We start from the raw sequence: 11,060 nt of genomic DNA, 5'->3' as shown, positions 1-11,060 counted from the left end.
AGACAGAGGTCCTCCATCAACCAGCACCTCAGGAAGTTCCCCATCATCCTCACATCACCATTGGCCAATCAGAGCTCAGATCAGTCCAACAGTTTAATTACCTCGGTAGCCTCATCTCCTCAGATGGTAAGATCGACGGAGAGATAGACAACAGATTAGCAAAGGCATATAGTGCTTTTGGAAAACTCCACAAAAGAGTATGGCGTAATAAACACTTGAAGAAAAGCACCAAGATCAGTGTTTACAGAGCCATAGTGCTGTCTACTCTCTTATATGGTTCCGAATCATGGGTCATCTACCGCCACCACCTGCGTCTCTTAGAACGCTTCCATCAACGCTGCCTCCGCACAATCCTAAACATCCACTGGTCAGACTATGTGACCAACACATCTGTTCTAGAGCAAGCAGCTATCACAAGTATTGAGGCCATGTTGATGAGAACACAGGTGCGATGGGCAGGACACGTCTCAAGGATGAAGGACCACCGCCTCCCTAAGATCTTGCTTTATGGTGAACTTGTCACTGGCTGCCGCATGAGAGGAGCCCCGAAGAAAAGATACAAGGACTCCCTGAAACAACATCTCAGCCTCGGCCATATTGATCACCACAACTGGTCTACTCTGGCCTCAAATCGGGAGGCCTGGAGACACACCATCTATAACGCAGCTGTCTCCTTTGAGAACACACGCAGGATCACCCTCGAAGAAAAAAGGCAACGCAGAAAGAACCGTGTATTGCAGAATACACCATCTAAGGAGTCTTTCTGCTGTGCCTTTTGTAATCGGATATGTCTGTCACGTATTTGCCTCATAAGCCACCAGCGTGCCTGTAGCAAATGTGGATAGAGCCTTCCCAAATCTTCGTTCGCGAAGCCCAGCCATGATGATCTTTGAAAGCTGAGGAGGGCAATAATAAAACATGAAATCTTGGAAAAGAGCAATTTCTGACTATAAACTCTAAATATATGGAAACAATTATGTGATAATTTGTATACTTGTTATATGATAAAGGACTTGAAGGATGTCTGCTCTAGAAACTCTTTCAGGAATAGCCTTGATAGAGAATCAGAGATTTTTAGGATGCTTGATGAAACACAATTCACCTTTTTCATACATCTCTTTGGCTACAGTGACATTCTTCAGAGGAAAAAGTATTGCTTCCCTCTGAAGAAAAAAAAGCTACACATACAGGAAAAAGATATACCAGCTCTTCATGCCAAATATAATCATACTTATCATACCAACCTATTTAGAAAATATAATATTGCTAAACCAGTTGTTATGGTTGATTAATCCAAGCCCTTCTTTTTAAAAACAGATGGCACATGCAAGAATAACAAAACACATTCTAGAGGGTATTTGATGAGAAAGTTCATTATCTTTCATTAATTTCTTAGTTATACAGAGCAATAAACCTGGATTACAAATAATTACAAAATATAAACAAAATGGAAGGCTGAAAACAGAGACCAGTCAATTATGCATATGAACAAGTATTTTTATGGATTTTGAGCAGATTTGAGCTCAGGATTCTCCTGGTTCTGACACTAAAAAAAAAATTCTCTTTTTGAAACATCATCTGTAAATGTATCTATGAAGAGAGGTAGCATTTTTCATTTTCCTCAGTTCCTATAATGATCCTGTTTGACTGTACTGAGCTAATGTACATTTATCAAGCCTTTTGTGATGGCCTGATTGACTCATTGCATATCCTTTGTCTAACTTGGGCGGTGTGTTAAATGAGAGCTTGGAAAATGTTCTATTAGTAGTAACGCTGCCTCAGTGTCCCATTAAGATAAAATGCCTGAAATGAAAGAAAAGCCACAGGAGAAGGGAAATTATGAACTCAGTTGCCTGGCCTGAAACCCACACCTTCATGGATGGCAGAGAGAGCAGCTGAGCTGCACAAGGGAGGCAACACCAAAACATACTGCCACCATCTGAAAAACGTAATTATGCATCTGAAAAGCAGAATGTCGGAGCTGAAGTCTGCCAGGGCGGCTGTGGCTGATTTTTACATACAAGGTATGTAGGAGGAAGGAGGAAGCACCAGAGACAGCCAGCACAGACCATAAGTCAATAGCTCCACAATCCACATCCATGACCCTGCAGCCTGTCCCTCTGAGAGCTGCCACAGTGGTGACCATGTCCAGCCCAGCTGGAACATGCCCAGAGCACCACATACGTCCCAGTGGCAAATCTGTGCTGGCAGCATGGGGCATCAGTTTCCCCAGGGGGCCAAGGCATCATGCTCCACTGGCTTGCTGCATTGAGCAAAACCACAGCACTGCTCCAAGCCCCCTTCTCACTCAGGAAGAGAAGAGAACACTGGAAATAATTGCTAAACTTCCTCCCACTTCAGTCTGGATCAAACTGTACAGCCTTTCAGCAGCTATGAGAGCTCTTATGTCTTCTGCACGGCACTTTCAACACTTCCAGCTAGGAACCAATAAAATAACTAGACCAATTTCTTGGTCTAGTTATCATGCAATTTCTTAGTGAAGAAATTTACATTTCCTCTTCATAATAAGCATTCAAGACCTCACAAGGAGGAAAAAACAACATCTGGGGTTGAGTCCTCTCTGAGTTCATGAATCAGGTCACAACCTCAAAATCCTTCAGCTTTCAAAAGGGGAAGACTTTACAATTTAGCCCTCTTCCTATAAAGTCCTTTTAGTTGCCTTCCTATGACCCTTCTCTCTGAGATACATATTTTAAAAAATTGAACTGCATGGGTTTCCTGGCCTTACCTGAGGCACGTATCTCCCTCTGCCTCCATCCTGCCTGTACTCCTGCCTCCTGATTTGGCCAGCTCCCAAGAATATCAGGGGACAACCCCGCTGCTTTCCTTCTCAGAAGTGCAAAGAAAGGAAACTTTGTGTGAAATGGGATGCTGTGTCCAAAACAGATGTTTCCAATACACTTCTACCATTTTAGGATGGATTAAACACTTTGCTTTCCCTGTATGGAGCCTGCTGGAGGCGAAAGCTCTCCAGGTTCCCAGAAATATTTCTCCATAGCAAACAAGACACAAGAGAACTTGGGCTATAAAGAGTCCATCTATGACAGCCTTCAGTCAGAATTAAACCTGATATGAAAAGAGCCAAAAGGAATTTTCTGGGGGAAAGAAATGCTGTAGTAAAAAACGAAACAAGACTTATGCAAGAAACTGCAACAATGGGAGTCACATGCAGAGGCTACAGAGAGTACACAATTGGTTTCTCTCAGAAGTGTGCTTTAAATCCCTGTTTAACAGGAACCGTAGCTTTGCCTTGATTTACTGTGATCAAAATACAAGTATATTATTATGAAAAGTAATAAATTTGCATTTACAGGACATCCAGAAGAATTATCTTCTCAGCTAACCTTGATGGTAAATTCAGGCATGGAATATTTTCATACTCTTACTACCTGCTTCCTTAAGCATTAGCATCACCTGCAAATCCAAATGTACTCTCCTTGGGATAACAGTGCAATTCATGTTGCTCGGGGGAGAGCTGAAGGAGCATCTGCACCTCCTTGAGAGCAGCTAACACCCTGGCCTCCATCAGGAGTTGCGAACAAGGTGGTAGTTTCTAATTAAGTCTGGAACTAAAGACCAGCAGCAAAGCTCAAACAAGTAACAAACCATGGGGTTGGATGAGGTCATGGGAAGGGTCTCCACGACGCAGGGAATGACAGAAGTGCCTTCTGCTATTTCCTGAAGCACACGCACAAAGGAAATTCACATGTAAAATGAATGGATGAGTTCTCAAGGCAAGGACCTGTGTTATTTATAGATTTAGCCAGTATGCTACTCTGACTCTCAACGTTTAAGTAGCAATTACTGGATAAGGGGAGATTTCAACAATCTGGAAGTGACAAAAGGAACTACACCAACTTGTTCGCTTTTCCCAGCCCTTACATTCATAAACCATTGGCCTTACTTGCTCACGAGCTTCTCACCAAGCTGCAGAGTCCATCCAGCTCTCTTTAACAAGCAGCAAAAGGTGACTCTCACCAGATCTGGCCTGATGCCTTGAGCCCCTAATGGTTTTTTATTTTTCTAATATTTGTAAGACTTGTAAGTTTTATAAGTAGATTTTGAAAGCAGCAACCCCCCCCCTTTGTCCCTTGTCCCTTTCCCTTTCTCTAGCACCCTTGTTTACACATTCCTTAACCCTCTTACCCCATTCTGTGCTCCTTATATCAATCCTACCCCTGAATATAGCAGAAATGTTTGTCAAGGCAAGGCCTAGATTGTTGGTAGAACAGCATATCAGGGCCTAAACCACAGAATATGGTCAAGAATTAGGTAACTATGTACTCTTTGTGCTCTGATGAAGAGGAAGGTGGGATGAACACGGGGTCCCAAAACCCCCAGACCCATTTCCCAGGGGGTGGACCCGGGGCGGACCAGAGTAAAGGCCACAGGGTGGACACATCTGGGATTGGATGGATGATATTATAAAAATGTAACCTCTCGGGCACAGAGGCGCGCATCTTGTAACATCTTAGCCTTGGCAAAATAAACCCTTTCTTATCTCACCCCTAATTAACTGCTCTGGAGATTTTTTCAGCACCAAAATTTCACGGCAACAGGCCCCTGGCTAATGTAGAAGCCAGCCCAGCCCAGCCCAGCCCTTCTGGAAAGCACGGGAACCAAGCTGGCCGGTACAGCCCCTTGGGCAGCCCCGGAGGCCAGGGGGCATCACCAAAGCCCAAGCTTCTGAACAAAGCTCCGCCAGAGGGAGGGCTTCTTTTAAAAACAAAGCGTAACACTTCAGAAGAAAACACTTTTACATTTACAGAATTCTATTAAACCTGCTGGCAAACTCCCGCCAATTGCAGCAGGATACCAGGATTTTACCCTTGACATTTTAAGCAACAATACCCAAACAATCCACACAAATAAGACGAAAAAATCCCAACCACCAAACAACATACTGAGAGGCTCTTTGGGGATCTTCACGTAGGGGCTGTCAGACACCCACATACCATTGCAAAGTCTTCGTTAGGACCAAGTGCTATGTTCCGCTTTTCTTCTTCAGCCACGTAAACTCCAGAGATAGGAAACCACCTCTTTTCCCCCGGGATCATGCAGACATCTGATTAAAAATGGTGCTGTTTTCCTGCAAGTCTTCACATGGAGGCACGAGATGCTGCTGAACGGACTGAGCGGAGCTGCCTATCACCCAGCCCTAGTGAGCAGGCTACAGTGCTAGAGACAGCAACGGAAGAGCCAGTTCCTGGAGATTTTTTTCTGACTACAAGTCTAGACAGGAAGCTTGAAAGAAAAAGAATTGCTTTATAGGGGTTCAGATTTAATTTTTTCCTTTAAAAGGATATTCCTTTTATATGATATCATATATAGGATAGATGAGACAGAGTAACTCAGACACACACACACATATATATATATATGACACAATAAAAGCTATTCATATTTTTGAATTGCCTAAACATGAACAATTCCTGGAAAATGACACAGTAAATTTTCTATCTAAATGGTATGCTAAACTAGAATTAAGATTATGTTAAAATAATAATTAAGATTATTTACTGATTATAAGTAAATTACAAATAGAAACATAAGTAGCATGTTTTCATTTTCTCTGAAACAAGTATTATTATCCATAAAAAATCAAATTCAAGTGTAAATTGGAAATTAAAGTATCAAGCAGAAATATACAGGAAGGACATCAAATTAGTAGCTATGGACTTAAACCTCCTCAGGTTATAAATGGTTCATATGGCCCCAGAGAGCACTGGAACAGATGTTCAAAGCCATTGGATACAGTTTTGGTTATTTATTCCCCCATTCATGGACAAAAAGTGTCTTCTAAATCAAGATCGCTTCACTGCCTTCCATGACCATGCTGAGACAACAGGTACCTCCACTTAGTTTGGAGTAAAGACAGCCTTGAGGGGGTGGCTGGGATACCACAGTGCATTCCAGCTCAGAAATGAGCCTTATGTTGAAGGCAAAGGCAAAGACACACACCACATAATCAGCAGTAAGAACCTTCATGCCCATGAGCTGTCGTTTACAAGGGGATCTGAGCCCCTGATCTCCTTACGGTGTGATTATCTTTCCTTCTCCTTAGATAACACATCTCTAGGACCACATCCAGGTCTGATAAAATGTTATTCCTAAAAAAAAAAAAAAAAAAAAGAGCGAGTATAAAGAGAAAACAAATAAGAATTGAGCAAAATGGTGGTGACAATGATTGTCTTTCCCACTATTTCAGTCACTAGTAAGCAGGAAAGAAGCTAAAAATGTCATTTGGAAAAAAACCCGCTTCATATACCATTTTTTTGAGGAGTAGGAGTGGCTAGATCACAGTTTGAAGAAGCAATAGACAAATTTCAATTTGTGGGATTCTCCAGCTGCAACCAAAGTGCAGGCTGCAAAGCTGCAGGAAATGGGGAACAGGAACCAAACATCAGAAACCAAAGGGTGAAAGGACAACATCACAGTGACACTACCAGGGCCTTCAAATGCCACAACAGGTCCACCTTATTTATGCACTGAGGCATGTTAGCAGTGTAGTCCCCAGACATGTGATTCAACTTTGACTGCAGTAGTGTTACCTAATGTCCTTACCCATGGCTGGGGGGTTGGACAAAATGATTTTTAAGGCCCTTTCCAACTCAAACCATTCTATGACTCTATGTTCATCTTCTCCAGCTGATCTACTCACTTTATAAAAAATACCATTATAGTTAGCATGCATCCCAGTAACCTGCAAGGGCACCCCAGAGGTTGAGAGTAAGTGTAGCTCCATGTGGGGCACAGGTAGCTGAGAAGATTTTTCCACAGCAATAGCCTACACACAAAGAGCAAAGTGCTGACCCAATGCTAAAACCCACTCTCTAGTTTTACTTGCACAACACATGAAAGCTGAAGTGCTTTCTGGAAAGTACTGGTGTTTTCTTAAGGCACTGTTATTATGTAGATAAGAAAAGTATGTTGTTTACTATAAACTCTGCTTCAAGGACACTTTTTTTAGTCATGTCTTACTACCTAATTAATAAACGTATTGAAATTGCTGTGCTGAATCAAGGGCAAGGTACAAGGCAAGCAGCTTTAACAGATCTGTGAAACTGGAAGCTAAGAACTTTATCAAGATTGGCAGCAAAAGTTTGTATTTCTTATTTTGTAGTACTAGAAGAGCAAGAGCAACACTGGAATAACCAGATGAAGAAAAAAATTCTGGCATTAGAAAATCTAGTTCACTATTTGTCTGGGATGAAATATCCAGAAAAAAATGGCTTCCATGGCCTTAAGTATATTTTCACCATTGTCACACAGAGATATAAAGCTTCAAGAATCAGTATTCAGTGCTGTTATTTTGTGGGGCAAGAAAAATACCACTCAAAACTTGCTGTTTATAAAAGTTACAATAGTCAAATATTTCTCCATAGTAAATTATCTTCAGTTACTAAATAATATATAGGAACACTGTAATAAGATTTACACAATTTGACTTACATGCAGGTGAAAGTTCCATAAAGCAACTTTACTGAAAGCTAAGTGAAAAACAATTCTGTTATAAAAATTCATTTGAACATAACAAAAAAAATATTCCTGGAAGAAAGTCATTACAGTGCAGATGGTAACCTGCTTGTAAAATGTATGATAAACTAAGGCAAAATTTAGAATAACACTGCTTGCTTCTTTCCTTTGGAAGAAAATTATGGGCTTTGAAGGACTTTGTTAAAAGAGGTCGAAGCAGATCAATACCACTGTTGTAAAATGAATTCTTTAACAAGATTACAATGCATGAACTCTTTGTCCAAGGAAACAGGTTGTTTTTAGGGTGGACAGAGTAGATGGAGGCCAATTTATAAGCAGATCCCAAGGCAGGCTATCAAGCATCCTACAAGGCATTTCAAGCCAAGATAAAGCATGTCCATGAGTACATGTCTAACTGGCACCTGGCAAAATCAATGCCTGCAGCTTTACTGCTCTGTCACACCCCGTGTACTAAAGGGCACTTCACAGCACCTGTCCCAGGGCAAAGGGCTCCCTCCTGCTCAGCACCACACAAGCTTTATTCAGAAAAGGGTTTTGTCCATGGATGATGACCTTGGTCTGCAAGCACCATTAAGATCACTTGTTGATGGAGAAGCTGGGTTTTGCTCCATGAGTGTGCCTCTGCTTCTTGCTAGACGAGACAACCACTGATCCACAGTGTGGAAAGAGGGGAAGGGTGGAGCAGGTATTGTGACTCCTTTGGCGGAGAGATTTTCTTCTCTGATGTTCACAGTTTCCCTTACCTGTTTTTATCTTCTTTTTACTGCTAGTGCTGCCTGTCATTACATACAATTTCCCTATTGAGTATTTTGCCATGCGGTTTAGTCAAAATTAGCCATTACTCAGTTTAGCCTGACATAAATGTTTAAGGAAGCTCAAAGCTCAGGGCTGGGCCACATACACATTGCAATTTATACAATTTGTAATATAAACCCAGTTAAAAGGGAGAAAGGATAAAAAGAAAATTAACAAGAAAAGCAGACCTAACAAGACAAATAAGTTGGTTCACTTTTATCTCATTTTTTCCGCTACTCTGAAGGTTTTTTGATCTGCCTCGCTGTTCCAGCTACCATTTAACTGCTCAGTGTGATGAGCCGCTCAGCACTTCTCCCTCTAGAGTAAGTCTCTGCTAGAGGATGCAGTCTTCCTGTTCCTCGTACCCATCTCTGCAGCCTGACAGCTTCCACCACAGCAGGTGTGTCATGCTATGTGAGTTTACACAAAGATCAAGGGCTTGAGAGATTGAGAGTCTCCTGAGTCATTCCAGATTTGCTAGGGTAACTCTGGCTACATTGACAGATGAGAATTTGATCCTCTGTCCTTAAAGAGATTAGTTTTATGAAGCAGTTAGGCAATTCAAAAAAATGAAAGCTATGGTCCCACATTCTTCTTCTCCAGTTTTACTGTATTTAGCCAGCCTATTACACCCCTGTTGTATGTGATAAACAACTGAAATGTTCAAGTCTACCAAGGGCATTTTATAGTGGGCCTGCATGGGCAATTGCTGCTTCCATACATGATGCAGTGTTTTCAAACTCTGTGACACCACTGCCAAAAGTCAACATGCTGACAAGAAACGCATCAGCACTTAAATTAATTAAAATGTTCTGTATTGCAAAAATCCCATCAATCTCAAAATTTAAGGCTGCCCTCACAGCTCTTTGTGCTTGATGAATTCTCACAATCTCTTGAATAAGTTTTCTCTACATATCTTTGCATGACAGAGTCAGGGCATTAAGCTTCTATCATTCCAGTAACACCAAGATTTTTCCTTCAGTCTTTTCAACAATGGATGATGTATGTTTGCTGCATATCACCACCATATTTTTGAGCTTTACAGAAGTATGCTGCAAAATCCTAGAGTCATCTTCTTGCAAATATATTTTTGTTTCACTAATCTGTTAAAAAAAAAAGGAGAAAAAGGAAGAAAGAAACTCTACTAGAGCTCACCTCTGACTTTCTTTTCCCTCAAAGAGGATTTTCCTCCTCTGCTTACAAGAGGTGATACCTCCTTCACCTGCAAATGGATGGGACTCTTGGTGAATCCCATGACATCACAGAAAGGCAAAACATAGCTACAATATGTCACTTCCTGCAATTTAATGCCTTTGAGCCAACTTTCATCATCCAGGAGACATAAACATGCAGGAAGGCATCCACAAAGGAGACTCAGAGGCCCTGTGGAGTGGGGATGGTGCTGAAAACAGGTAGCTAGCAGGACAGGAGATTGGTGTCTCCTTCCTCCCTTCTTTGCAGCCCTCCTGCTCCCCATCACAGCCCTGACCTCCCTGATGGCAACCACGAGGACTTCTCTTCAGGGACAGGCCATCCCTCTCTGTGAATCCAGAACACACAACCCACAGACATGCAGCCCCAGCTCCTTGTTGGAGTTCTGCCACAAGTGACCTGATGGTAATGAAGTGAGGACTTGCAACAAAATGGACATGGAAACAATGAAGTTTTATGCCCTGGAACAAGTTATTAATGGTAGTCAATCGATGCTGTAATCATAGTAACTTTAGACAAGATAGACATTCTTACTAACCATCTGATCCAACACTGTGCCCTGAATCTGAGGTTAATCATAAAAATATTTCTCTCACACCCACTCACTACAACAACAAATGCTGCCAAGTGTAATAAATTTCCCCTTTTTTGTTGATCTGCCCATGTCCAGAGTTTGCTGCCTTTCTGTTAAGATCATTCCAACAAGAACAGCGTAAATCCTTCCCTAGCTGCCACATTATCAGTAATTGCATGTCTTGACAGTTATTTTGCCTGGTTTTACCACCCAAGAAGCTATTAATAGATAAATAGAAACAGTGAAAAGAAGAAAAAAGATCAATGCATTAAAAATTGAGCACAACCAGGTCTTTTAAATAAACATACGTACTTCAGCCTCCTGCTGGTAATACACAATTTCTGGAAAGGTTATACACTCACTTGAAAGTGTTAGTCTTAATGTGTGCCAACTTAAAGAGGCCAACATGGCTACTCTGCTCCACGATGGTTCCAGGCCCCAGCCCACTCTCCAAGCTAACAGTGTAGTTGTGTCTGACCTGCCTCTGCCTCCTCCTCTGGCCTGTTCTGACCATACTGTAACTCGTCTATGGGCATTCACACACGCTTTGACCCAAGGCAATGCTGTCAGTCACTATTATGAAGCTTAGGATCTCCAAACTCACCATGCTTTATTTACAAATGTTCTCCTGTCCTGCTCCAGAATGGTCCAGCCACTAAGAGTTTTCTCCTCTCAAAACCAGTCCTTGGTCATTTTCATGGCCATCTTTCCTCTTAAGAAGATTGGTTTTTGACTATAACAGTTCAATAAATTTACCAAAGGTCTTCAAAAGCATTTGTCAGAGCTTCCCCCAGCCTGGATGAATGTCATTTCACAAGTGGCATTTCCAGAGCTTTTCCCCCTGAATTTAATGCTTAAAGCAATCTTATATCTACACATTTTGGATGATACAGGTCTTCAAGTAACAAAAAAGGAATTAGTGTGGCAATATGCTGCAGTGAGAAACACTTGAGGGCATGAA

At 41.7% G+C, this 11,060-nt stretch overlaps 1 long non-coding RNA gene across 1 annotated transcript; it reads right to left on the bottom strand.

Moving 5' to 3' along the window:
• Positions 1 to 5,773: 5,773 nt before the first annotated feature.
• On the bottom strand, positions 5,774 to 9,536 carry LOC114001483. The gene is made up of 2 exons (XR_005563029.1): positions 9,469 to 9,536; positions 5,774 to 6,131 (listed from the first exon to the last, which is right to left on the bottom strand). It is a non-coding gene; the product is annotated as an uncharacterized LOC114001483 (long non-coding RNA).
• Positions 9,537 to 11,060: the final 1,524 nt, after the last annotated feature.

Source organism: Pipra filicauda, unplaced genomic scaffold, assembly GCF_003945595.2.
Source record: "Pipra filicauda isolate LSUMZ 115617 unplaced genomic scaffold, ASM394559v2 scaffold180_size1756469_pilon, whole genome shotgun sequence".
Taxonomy (NCBI): Eukaryota; Metazoa; Chordata; class Aves; order Passeriformes; family Pipridae; genus Pipra; species Pipra filicauda.
Note: the sequence above shows the minus strand (reverse complement) of the source record. Positions and strands in the feature narration are given on the sequence as shown.